The sequence below is a fragment of the Pipistrellus hanaki genome, assembly GCF_964339955.1.
Source record: "Pipistrellus hanaki genome assembly, chromosome: 10".
NCBI lineage: Eukaryota > Metazoa > Chordata > Mammalia > Chiroptera > Vespertilionidae > Pipistrellus > Pipistrellus hanaki.
This window is the reverse complement of record NC_140512.1, coordinates 29135296-29148961: the sequence shown is the minus strand read 5'-3', so window position 1 is coordinate 29148961 and position 13666 is coordinate 29135296. Positions and strand designations below refer to the sequence as shown.

Below are 13666 nucleotides of genomic sequence, written 5' to 3'. Positions count from 1 at the left end.
GAAGACTCTAAGGAGGGCAGAGCAGCAAGAAAACAGGGGGCTAAATCCTTGATAATCCTAGAGTCATCACAACACTAGTAGCTATCTCTAGCCTCCTCAATGAGTGAGTTAAGACATTCCTTATATTTTAACCTCCTATGACTTTGGATTTTCCCATTTTTATATGGCCGAATCTGATCCTAACCAATATAGGACTAATTAGACTTAGGTTGTGTTTAAATGTTAGATTAACTTAAAGTGAGTGATATGTAAATAATTCCAGTAATTTGAAATGTATTAATGGAGTTTGTAGCTGAGTTTAGTCCATGAGCATTAAATATAATTACCTGAAAGCTGATCTAAGAGAAATAAATCAAATTTAATAATAGAAAAAAATTATCTTTAATTTCTTCCACATTTACAGTATTTCACACACAGAGCATAAGCAACAGGGGCAATAAAATGTTTGGGCTATTTCTATAAATAATTAATGTTCTTCTGATAAAAGGAAAACAATCAAATCAACAGAAATGCAGGAATTCGTGTTAATCTCCAATATTCCCTTAAGTATCTACACTTTTCCATTAAATTATATTGTTGAAGAAAATGTGCTCTTTTGAAAGGTAATATAATTCTCAAATATAAGTCAAATGATAGTCGTGTGTATGTTACATTAATAATAAAAAATATAGCAGATTGGAAGAGTCATAAATGTGCTTGCTAAAATCTCTTCCCAATTTTTCACTAAAATTGGCTATGACTTTTCTGTTTCATCATCTTTTTAGAGTTCTTCACTTTAATCAGCCTAAGTCCAGACTGGGAGAAGACGTCAGGAGATATTGATCACAGGACAGGGTGCTTTCGGAAGCCAGGAGATGAGGGAAAAGGAGACCAAGAATAATACTGAGTGGGACGCCAGGCATACTTTACCACTTTTCTTGTTAATTGGGAGAATGAAAAAAAATAGTAATTAATGAGAGAAGATGTAGATGATTAAGCACAGTTTCTGTTGGGGAGTGACGATGGGAACTGCACAAGCAGCCTCCCTTCCTCAAAAGGAACAGGGCCGTGGCAAGCTTCCCACTGGTCAGAAAGTGTCACTTCACCCTCCTTTTACCTGCCTTCACATCTGTTCCACCGTCATTTCTCTAGCCACAAGGCCCCATCATTGCTTACTGACAGATGCATCCCAGTGTCCATCTCCAAGTCTCACTTCTGTCCTGAATCCCAGATCTGAACACTATCCTTCTCATGTGAACATCAAATAGTCATCCGTAACCCAGAGACATTAAAAGGAAAAATAGCTATTTTCCCCTGCCTTGCTCCCAACTCACACGTTTTCTGCCTTGGTTAATGCCATTTACTTAACTATTCATTTCACCTACACTCTCTCATCCCCAAACGGACTGACCTCTGCAAGTTTCCTTTTACCTATCCCCTCCTTATTTTCTCTGCTAGGGATCTAAACCAGCTACCACTACCCACATCTTTCACAAAGACCACTGGGCATCCTTCCAAGTGGTCTCCATCCTTCCTGCCCCTTTCCCCTTCGATTGAAGATGTTTTATTTTCTAAAACTAGTATCTGAGCATACGTAAGCTCTCCTTAAAAGCCGAACCACCGTTACAGCTTCACCTCCTATCATTTATTTCCCTTGACCTTAGGCTCCAGTGACATGAAGCAATTCACCTTTCTTCAAACATGACATGCCCGTGGGGCCTGCATGCCTTGCCTGGTGCTCCTTCCTACGCTTGAGATCCCTCTTTCCTTTCCTTCTCTGCCTCTGCATGTCACCTGTTATGTGTACATCTTTGGCACCTTTTTTGTGCCTCCCTGTCAAAATAAATTGTTCTCTATTCTTTGTGCTCTTAAAGCATTTAGTACACACTTCTATTTTGTGTGGCACTTAATTTTTTTTTTTTACTTCCTTTTCCACTACGAGGCTTTTGAGTTCTTTGAGAAGAGAGATGATAATGTATTCATTTTTTTAAATATTTTAATCAATTCTCTGTCTTTCCCCCCCCCCAAACCCCATTGATCTTAAAGAGAAGAAGGGAGGGAGGAGAGAGAGGGAAGGAAAGAGAGAGAATGCCACTGACCTGGGTTTAAACCCACCATCTCGGCATGTGCCCTGACTGGAAATCAAATCTAACATCTTTTTTGGTGTCTGAGACGACACTCCAACCAACTGAGCCACACCTGCCAGGGCAATTTATCTGTTTTTATATCCTTAATGTAGAACACCCTATCTTGTACACAGTGTTTGGTTTTTCCGAATTGATATAAAATGTACTATTATGTTACCCAAATAAAGGTTGTTGGGGTTTTTTTATACATTCATCTTTCTCCCTGGGAAAAAATATTATCCATTACTTTAGTTTTATTCTCAAAAGGTAATGACTTAAAATACTCAGGGCATCAAACCAGGGTGATGCTCGCACTCTATTGCACTTACAGGGCACACTGTAAGTGCACCATAGTGCTTAATAATCACCCTAACTGCTAATTAAAGTTTAACTCTTTCTTTCGGTTAAGCTTGCATTTGGTAAAGCTATCCAATGTTGGCAGATAAGCAGCTTTGTCTATGGGTATGTATATGTGTTAAAGGCTGACTAGCCCTGATTTTTATAGCAGTAGAAGTTTTCAAATTTCTCTCCCTACTAAAATTCATAGCAACATCGAGTCTTTAGTATCGGAAGGCTCTCCCAAAGAAACAATGAGACTCAATCTATTGCCTCCAAAGGGGTAAATCTTGAATAATGTAGAGGGTTATTTTCCCCCCTTTACATATCTGCATGCTTACAGATTAAAAGCACCTCTTTTTAAAAGAAATAAAATTTTTTTTAAAAGAGTCCATAGCATGGTTGTTGGTCTTCCTAAATAATGTATCCTCCTATGAGTAAATGATCTGCATTTTGTGCCAACAACAAAATGCAGAGCCCTTATTACATCAGACGTGCTCATCTCAAAAGGGTACCAATGCCAGCACAGCGTGTTCTCTTTCGAGGAGACTTTGGCCTTCCTCTCGGCTGTTGGATGCAGGTGCCACGGAAGCAGACACAGTTTACAGATGTGCACCAGCTCTGGAACTGCTCATATTATTCTGGAGCTTCAATCACAAAAAGTATCATATTCCAGGCCGAAACCGGTTTGGCTCAGTGGATAGAGCATCGGCCTGAGGACTGAAAGGTCCCGGGTTTGATTCCGGCCAAGGGTATGTACCTTGGTTGCGGGCACATCCCCAGTAGGGGGTGTGCAAGAGGCAGCTGATCAATGATTCTCTCTCATCAATGTTTCTAACTCTCTATCCCTCTCTCTTCCTCTCTGTAAAAAACCAATAAAATATATATTTTTTTAAAGTATCACACTCCAATGGGAGGCACACTGCTCCTGGCACCATTCTCTCGGGGGTTTCTCCTGGCCATCTAAATCGGAATGGCACCGGAACTTGAGCACAACTTGTTCAAAGGGAGGGCCGTAATTGTTTTCCTTTCCAAAATATGTTTCAATTAATCAATTATCAAATATTTTAAACACACCAAAGAAATGCAGAAGGTAATTTAACAGCCTTCCATATACCCATCATCTAGGTTTGACAAGTGTGAATATTTTGTCACAATTTACTTCTGGATTTTTTATTATTTTTTAAAAATATATCTTATTGATTTTTTACAGAGAGGAAGGGAGAGAGAGAGAGTTAGAAACATCGATGAGAGAGAGTCATCGATCAGCTGCCTCTTGCACACCCCCTACTGGGGATATGCGGGCAACCAAGGTACATGCCCTTGACCTGAATCGAACCCGGGACTCTTCAGTCCCCAAGCCGACGCTCTATCCATTGAGCCAAACCGGTTTCGGCCACTTCTGGATTTTTTAAAGAAATAAAACTATATCAATATTTCCTAAGTCTCATTTCCAGCTTTCCTCCCTCTTTCCTCATCTAAATGATAATACCAATAGTAGTATATCTGACTTATGGGTGCACCTAAATACACTAATAATATAAAGGGTTTCTTTTACCGAGGGACTTGACAGTTACAAGATAAAGAATTCATTAAAATTTGTGAAACCATACTTTAAAATCTGGAGCAGAAATTGGCAATTTTTTAGAAAAGGCCAGATAGTAAATATGTGTAACTATTCAACTCTGCTCTTGTAGTGCAAAAATGGCCATCCACAAAATAAATGAGCATGGCTGTATTTCCATGTAACTTTATTGACAAATACAGATGGCATGCCAGATTTGGCCCACAGGCTGTTGTTTGCTAAACCCTGTACTACACAGTCTAGATTGAACTCTTTATTTTATTCAATAGTTACCTGAAACACAATGATATATAGAATAAGCTATAAAAACTCATTGTGGTTCTTCTAAATAACTTCTCTAGAAAAGATAAAAAATTTCCATCATCCTCCCTTTCTTTTCTTTTTTTTTTAAATGTATTTCTTTATTGATTTCAAAGCGGAAGGGAGAGGGAGAGAGAAAGATGGAAACATTAATAATGAGAATCATTGTTCGGCTGCCTCCTGCATGCCCTCTACAGGGGATCGAGCCCACAACTGGAGCATGTGCCCTTGGCTGGAATCGAACCTGGGACCCTTCAGTCTACAGGCCAATGATCTATCCACTGAGTCAAACCAGCTAGGGCCCCTTCTTTTGTATCGGTACAATTTTTAGCACATGCTAGGCTGGAATAAAAATTTGATTTTCCCATAATATTTTCACATACTCATTGTGCCAATGATCTATAAGCACATTGTTCACTTGGCAGCCTCTGTGAACTTTCCTTAAAAGAAAGCTGGAATAAACCCTTTGATGCTTTATTCTTGCTCTCTGCATCCTGTTGCCTGAAATGTGGTTGCAGTCACTGGAGCTCTATCTTAGCTCACATGAGCCTCATTCTAGGAACGGACGAGCAACAAGATGCAAGGAGCAGAGGTCTTTAGGGACTTAGTGGGAACAGATCCTATTAGCCATATTATTCCTCAAATGCCCATCTCAGTCTTCTTCTTGACTAGAGGCCATAATGAATATTATGAGTCCATGGTTGTTTGGGTTCTTGCAGCCATACCTAATTCCTACTAATATAACTTGCAGGCCTGCTCAGTAAGCAATAGGCAAAGCCCTCAGGCCCACCTAGCATCAATATTCTTGTCCAACAGAGTCTCGTCCTTCCTCATTCAGATTTTGCATTGCTCACTTCTCTTCATCATGGCACCTACTGGGGGATGGTTATCTTGACACACATACCTTAGGAAGTTATACAGCATGTCAAGAAGTATCAATGGCCTCTCTACAACTATTCGAAGCATAGTTAATAAAAGGGATAAAATGTATGACTTAAAATGCTGTCCATACACTTTATCCCTTTTATTTACCTAATTTTGATTTATACTAATGCCAAAGCAGGTGCATGCAAATGTTAAAATTTTCAATGTGCTTTGTTCTAAATGATTGTGTCTGTTTTTTAAATATATATATTGATTTCAGAGAGGAAGGGAGAGGGAGAGAGATAGAAATATCAATGAGGAGAGAGAATTATTGATTGGCTGCCTCCTGCACGCCCCCTACTGGGGACTGAGCCCGCAACCTGGTGGACACTCAGCCGCTGAGCCATGCCAGCTGGGCTGTGTCTCTTACTCTGAATAACGAACTCTCTTTACTGCACTGACAAGCATTCTTTCTATACAGTCACTGCTGTAACGGTGGTTGATGTTATTTGTGCTGCTGTCGCTGCGCCTGGCAGAAAACAGATTCCAGACTGGGTAAAAGCTGCAAGGAGTTTTCTTGATGCATGAAAATCATGCAACATATACTTCGAAATTCTGATCCGATGCCCCCCCCACGTGTGTGTGCAACTTACCTTTTCTAGGTTCTAGATGATGACCAGCAGAGGTAGGTTGCAAAGAAATTTATAATCTCAATTTAAAGGTAATTTAAAATAAGAGAAAGATAAGATACAATTAATATTTCTTACACGGCAAAACTGGGGAAGAAAAGAACCAGAATGTTAATGTTGCTTATCTCTGACTAGTGAAGTCATAGGTGATTTATTTCTTCCTTTTTCTTTTCTAAATACTCTACAACAAACTTTACTTTTGGAAACTGAAAAACATACCATTCGAGTTCCTTTTAAAAAAAAAATACCTCTATTAACTAAAGAAAACACAGAAAATGGAAAATCAACACAGCAAAGACATTAAAAGCAAATAATAGATCAACAGTTCTCATTTGTCTAAATTTAAAGATGAAGATTTAGCTGCCCAAAACACAAATGACCCCTGTTCAGTTTCATTTTGGTTGGTTTTAGATCACGTGTGCAATTAACCTTCTAGTCTCTTCTCTGAGCCTCTGAACCTCTGTCTCATCCTCGGTGTAATTGTACCCATCCCACAGAGCTGCTGAGAGGGCTGAAAATTGATGGGAAAGCACCTGGATTTCAATTTCTAGCCGATGAATAATCAATTCCTATCATTGTAATAGCAGATGTTCAATCTATTCATGAAGTGCTATGTGAGCGCACACGGTGAGCATCAGCGCTGTGTGGGAAACAAAGATGAGTGTGGAAGCCTCCCAGCACCCAAAGACATCACAATCGAGTTGGAGGGGAGAGACATATACCCAAAGAGTTACAAGGCAACGTTCCTTGTGTGAAAGGAACAGAGTACAATGGAGTTCAGAGGCAAGTCAAGAAAGGTTTTACAGGGCAGAGCATTCCGAAGTAAAAATGTAAAGGAACATTCTAGCAAAAGAAGTGAAAATCTTGAATTCTAGAGCTGGCTGTCCCTGCAACTATGTGGCACAGGACAGGGTTACAAACCCTTATGAGTTTCAGATTCATCATTTTCCAATTAGGAGGATTTTCCCAGATGATCGCTAAGGTAACTTCTGCTTTTACAACAAATAATGATATTGTTGTTTTGTGCAGGAACTGATTTAACTTCTCCATAGCCACATAAAGAGATAAAGATTGTGTGTGTGTATGTATGTGTGTGTGTAAGAGAGAGAGAGAGAGAGAGAGAGAGAGAGAGAGAGAGAGAGAGGGAGGGAGGGAGGGAGAATGAAGGCATACATAGGGTTAGTCCTCACATAAGCCTTGTGTGTGTGTGTGTGTGTGTGTGTGTGTGAGAGAGAGAGAGAGAGAGAGAGAGAGAGAGAGAGAGAGAGAGAGAGTGTTTGTGTGTGTGTGTGTGTGTAAGAGAGAGAGATAATAAAGGCATACATAGGGTTAATCCTCACCTAAGCCTTGTGTGTGTGTGTGTGTGTGTGTGTGTGAGTGTGAGTGTGTATGTATGTAAGAGAGATAGAATGAAGGCATACATAGGGTTAATCTCACATAAGCCTTGTGTGTGTGTGTGTGTGTGTGTGTGTGTGTGTGTGAGTGTGTATGTATGTAAGAGAGATAGAATGAAGGCATACATAGGGTTAATCCTTACATAAACCTTAAGATACAATTAGGATCACTCCCATTTTGCAGCTGAGGAACTGAAGTCCAGAGAAAGAAAGTGAACTGCCTAAGGTCACAAGACTAGGACTCAATTCAGGCACTCCCTCATCAATACTATTTAGGTAAAGCCTTGAAAGATTTTTTTAGGATTTTTATAAGAAATGATAATTTTCAAAAAAAAGAACTTTCCAGAATGGAAATTCACCAAGAACAAAAGCAGAAAAGCAGGTGAGCAAGAGAGCTCAAGGGAGGCTACATGTGATCCTGCTAAGAGCAGGTCTTTGAATATAGACACAAGAGCTGAAACATTTATGTATTTTGTGACAGTGATAAAATCACTCGAAGCTTTAGCTATCTGTAAATGAAGAATAACAACATGCTCCTTTTAGGGTTAATGTGAGATTAAATAAGATAGTGTATAAAAGGCTGCACACTGTCTGGCACATGGTAGATACCTAATAAATTGAAGCTATTTGAATGAATAGCCTCGTTTGACCCAAGCATGTCATGCTAAGGTGATAACAGGACAATAATTGGCTACAAAGGTAGTGACAAATTGGGAAGGTCTTGAATACTTGGCCAGGAAGTCTGGATTTTATTTTTATTTTTTTACTTAAAATTTTCAAAGAGGGAATTTTGTATGTCTACAGCCGATATTAAACTTCTTCACATTTTCTGAGCACTCCCTTGATGGACAGGGGGAGGATGGTACTGAAGGAAGAACCTGGATTAAAATATAAGAAAATGTATAGAAAATAACATATATCCAAATATTAGAACACTGGCTCAGACCTCCCAGTTTATAGGATTGTTAAAGGTATGCTGGATGGGAAGATATATTGTTATATTCTAGAAGTGTCAGTTTCTAAAGCGTTAAAATTATAGAGAGGAATTTTTAAATAGGATATGATTGAAGTGACTTTATTCACCTATCATCCAAAGTTTAATGTCAAATCTATGGCTTCTCATTCTGAGCAAATAAGGATGCGTTCAGGGAAGAACGACAGACAGAAAGAAAATAAAAACTAAATTAAAAAGGCTGTATTCAACCTAGCTGCACACGTGCAAATTAAGAATGAATGGACGTCCTGGGGAGGGACGTTGCTGATGGAGAGGCTGTGTGTGTGTGTGCAGACAGGCAGTACACAGGAAATCTCTGAACCTTCCTCTCAATTCTGCTGTGAATCTGAAAATGCCCTAAAAATGTAAAGACAATCAAAAAGCTTTAGCAGTAAAATGCAATTTTACCTCTAAAAAAGGAATGTATTGAAATAATGTCTTACTAATAAATACTCAACACATTTATTAAACAGCAGCTGTGTGCCTTACACCGTGCTAAGGGCTTCACATACTGTATTTCAATGAACCCTCACAGCATACTCATAGCTAAGTATTTTATTATCCCATTTTTCAAATGAGAAAACTGAGGCTCAGAGACATGAAGGAATCTGCCCAAGGACACAGAGCGGTCAAATGGCTTGAACGAGGATCGAAAACCAATCGTGGCTGCTCTAGTATGCAGTACAAATTGCTAAAACTACCACTACTACCACCTCTATCCACATGCTGACCACCGCCGTGGTGCCACCAGAACAGCTGGTGCAGCCACCCTCCCTGTTCTGACTGCCGCAGCTACCTCCTCCAACACTATCATCACTGTCATAATTAACACCACCACCAAATCACCAGTTACCAACACTGCCGTCATTGGCATCACCACTAACAGCAAGCATGTCCACCACCCACACTCCCTTTTGCCTCTGAAAAAGACTAGTTTTCTTTCATCAGCTATCCTTCCAGGGAAAATAACTGATGTGTATAAAATCCGAGAATAAAATTCTTCCCCAACTTCCTGCAACGCAAGGGGCATGCCTTCACGTCCCCATCAACAACAATTCCCCTCCCAGGACGACTGTCCTCAATATCACCACCACAGACAATTGCTAAGATACGGCTGAAACCAAAAAGAATCCGTGGTCTTTCCCCTGGCCATGCAGTAAGGCAGTTTATAGAGAAAGACTATTCCTAAAATTTAAAAAAATAACATGTATAAGATGAAGTACATATTTGAAGGAATGATTCTGCAAAATCGTGCTAAAAAAAAAAAAATGGTTGGAAATGCAGAGTCCCAGGCCTGGCCCCTCCTCTGATCCATCAGAATCTGCATTTAAACTCGGTGTTCAGGTGATCTGCAGCGCTTTAACATGTGAGAAGCAATGCCCTAAATCCTTTCATCAAATCTATCATTCTGCATAAATGCAGTGGGTGTCTGTGTGTTTGTCTATTTTTTTTTTTTTTAAAGAGCTCGACTCTGACGTGTAAGAAACAACATTTCCTGTTAAATAATAGTATGGAGCTGTTTTCAGAAAGCAAAGAGTCTAGCTGGTTCCTCGCTGAGCCATGGAAACAAAAACAGGTATTCTTTCTGAGAAAGCAGGAAGCAGGCTGCAGTGGCAGGGGGAGAAAGGCTGCGTATGTGGGGAAAGAATGTCAGGAAAAAAGGGGTTAAAAAATGAGGTGGAATATGCACAGACATTTGAAAGAAACAGTAACAGAGTGAAAAACATCCTTTAAATAGAAGGGGAATAAAGAGGACACGGAAAAGTGCTGCCCCCCTTTGAGGTAGAGAGGGGAGAGCTGGTAAAAGCCGACGCTAAGTGGCAGAGGCTGTTAATGAAGTTCTCAAGATGTGTTTGCAGCCCCTCCCCTTCATATAGTGATCTGTAATCAGTTTAGTGCTCCGCAGTCAATTTTTAAAAAACCACAGTGACAAGAGCAGTTTCAGCATCACCCCAGGGAAGAAACACGGGTCCCTCCTAGCCTCTTCCCCTCTTCCAATCCTCATCCTACTCATGCTCTTCCTTGTATGCCAAAAGTCTCTTTTCCCTTTTCAGTTCCCCCCTTAGAAACGCACGGGCATCATGGTCTTCCTCTCTGATGAACACACAATTAAATGCAATTAAAATCCATTTCTGAAGTACTGACAGATGCCCACCACGGGCCTGTGGCATCATGGAGCATCGCAGGATGCTAAGGAATTGGAGAAGCCTACCTTACAGAGCGGAGTCTCTGCTCTCCTTCTGTCTCCTCCCGACAGCCAAGATTAGTGCTGGTGGATTCCAAAGTCTACAAAAAATATTTTCATATGTGTCAGTCCTCAGTTTTACCATCGGGGTCAATTGCTTCTCTTCCTATTTTTATTTTGCCTTTAAAATGTTTTTTTCTCCCTTGTGTTTTCTATTTATTCCATTTTATTTCCCATCCTCTAAAGGCCCTGCCCACGAAACATGACCATCCAAGAAATTTTTTTTTTTCTGTACGCTTCGACCAGGAAGGGGTAACGAAGTCAGAAAGTGTTAAAAACAGAATATCCAAAGAAAAGTTGTGTGGACAATATATTCCACTGTTTTACGACTTCATTCATGGTATATTTACCATGTAATTGGAGTGCCACCTCTTATTTTATGCTAAAAAAAAAAAAAAAAAAAAAGGATAATTCTATTTCTGGGCCACGTTTGTAAAGCTCCACGTTTGTAACACTCGCCCACCCACACCAGCGTCTGCTGGTGCCAAAGTATTAGATTTCAGAGAGACGATAACTAGTAAAAACAAATCTCTTCCCAGGCAGAATTAATCCCCTCTCTTCTGAGCTCCCAGAACTGCAACGCACTTCTGCTGTAGTTCTTTGAATTGTTATTAATTGTTTAAATGGTTTGACTCCTCCATTAGACTGTTCTGTGCCTGGCAGGTAACAATTCACTGCAATTCGGATGTCGAGGAGTTCAGTTTTTGGCTGGCTGAAACAGAAATTATGTTTTGAAAGATTTCTCTGGCTGTCATTTAAACATCCGTGAAACTGTACAGAAGTGCCAATGAAAAAATTCTTATGCCTCACTATTTTTTTGTTTATAATATATATATAGATATAGATATAGTTATGTATTTATGTTGAGTAATTCCTAAATCGTGTATACATACATAGTTCTTAATTTATGTATACACACGTCGATTCTAAGAGGCAGTCTAATAATCTGGGCTTCTCTTCTGGTCATTTAACTCATTGAGCACCAGTCACTGCTTCTTTGCAACGTGGATAAATGTACCTACTTCATAGACTTAAAATGAGATAATCCATTCAAGTGCTCAGTATAATGCATAACATACAGTAGGTGATAGGAGTTCAATAAAGGCATTGATTTTTTTCATCAGAAACGGGAAAACAGAGAGTCCTGGGTATGAAAGACAAGGTTCACATTAGTTTTGAGTAATGTTGTAAATTATCTTGCATTTCAGCACTCTGCCAACATATTCCTAGATAACCCAAGCCGAAAAGCTAGTGCGATGAGAGCGTTCTCTCCTAATTTAACTGCATATGGACCACAGTCCTTAAGGTTGCCACTACCTGTCTCGCTTACTGCATACCAAACCACCTCCCGTCTCCCCGATTCCTGAACACAGACTGAATATGACTTCAAGTACAGAAAGCCTTGCACAAATACACACACAAAAAAAGGAGATATCTCAGCCAAGTGACATTTGTTTTCATTTAACAGTGGGTGAAGTGGCCCGGTAGGAGGTTTTTACGAGGGAGCTCAGAACGGCTGGCTCCTTCTCATTCCCGTCTCAGCTCCAGGGGGACCTTCCCCGAGCATCCTAGCACGGCACTAGCCATGCCTGCCTCCCGTCCTCTGCTCATGGTTGCATGTCCTTGCCAGCTTCCGAGATTAACATCTTATTTCTCATTATATTACCTGTTTGCATCCTCCCGGTAGCATGCAAACTTTGAAAACTCAGCCGTTATTTATGTAATGAATTAATAAGTGAATGCAGGCATCAATTTGCTCCTGTGTCTCTCTCCCGGCTCCCGGGTTTTCATCTAGAATTCTCTCTAGGAGTTCTGGAAAATACCTGGATATTTCCCAGATTTATCAGAGAGGGGAGCAATTAGTTTTCCACTGCTGCTTACCAGTGTATGCCTCTGCCACCGACTCCTGCCCGGAGTTATTTTATTTATAAAGTTAGCAGTGAACCCAAATGCCATCCGTGTGTGGACGTATAATCTGGAAAAGGCACTTGCTAGTTTAAGTGGAGTTTTTTATTTTGTGTGTGTGTGTGTTTTTTTCCCCCTGCTAGGAGATATTCTGTAGAGAAACACAACTGTGTTACACGCTTTGAAAGATGATGAGAGAAGAGAGACCTACAAGTGCACCGGCCCCTATTTCTGTAAAAGAGGTGGAAAATAGAAGCCGAGGCTACCCTCCAGAGAGCTTGATCTATCAGGTGGAAGTTCAAATTGTTTCAAGATGAAAATATTCATTTTTCACCACGGTGGATTATTATTCTCTCTGTCATGATGAGGTCTGTAAATCTGTGAAGGGTAATTATATACAGGATAATCACCAGCTGTTGTCTATTTGGAAGGAGGTTGCAAATAGGCAAAAACAAACGTCCTCAAGTAGACGGTGGGCTTCTTGAGGGTAGGGGCCGCATATTAAATGTCATGAGTCCCCTTTAGGGGGCTAGGGCAGCTCGGGGTGACATAACGTAAGGTTAAATATGTATTAAACTGCTACCAGTTACGTACGAAGGATTGGGCTGAATTTCAATGTGAGGGAAACTTTGCTGATCGGGGAGTTAACTAAAGGTGGGTATTGGCTTTTCTCTAAAATTGCTTTCCCAAGAAAGCAAGCTAACTCATTAAACCTGATAAATGATATTGTTTCTAAATAGAGTTGAATGACTGTTTTCTCAGTCCCTCCAAAAGGTGACCTTCTTTTATATTATCATATATAACAGGAACAAGTTTTAGCAGAGTTCATTTTTAATGGCAGACAATTTTCCTTCCACTCACTGCAATTCAAAAAGTCACTGGATTCTAGCATCATAAGTGGCTTTAAAGCGAGATGGACTAAATCCCAGTTTTGCAGATGCAAACCTTGCTCTGGAGAGACAGAGCCGGGAGGTCACTCAGCCTTCCCATTGTCCGTGGCAGAACTTCACGTTTGCTCCCTCGGCCACGGCAACCGGGGTCTGAGCACTGCAGCGGCGTGTGCATCAGACGGCTGTGTTTCAGTAGCCACACGTGGGAGACAAGATATCCCAATGCTCTCTAAATTAATATCTGCCCCCAGGCGACATTTTTTTAAAAGAGGAAAAGGGGCATAGTCTCATAGAGACAGGGAATTCTTTTTTTTTTTCAGCCTCGTAAGGAACCTGCAAATATCACAAATGTGTGATTG

At 40.3% G+C, this 13666-nt stretch overlaps 1 protein-coding gene across 1 annotated transcript in view; it reads right to left on the bottom strand.

The window, feature by feature from the left end:
• The window catches only part of LOC311629347 (uncharacterized protein), a gene marked incomplete at its 3' end in the record, with an annotated part of 169089 nt that extends 158535 nt beyond the window's left edge, over positions 1–10554 (bottom strand). Inside the window, exon 1 of the mRNA XM_084897312.1 lies at positions 10480–10554. The remainder of the gene's footprint in view (positions 1–10479) is intronic.
• Positions 10555–13666: the final 3112 nt, after the last annotated feature.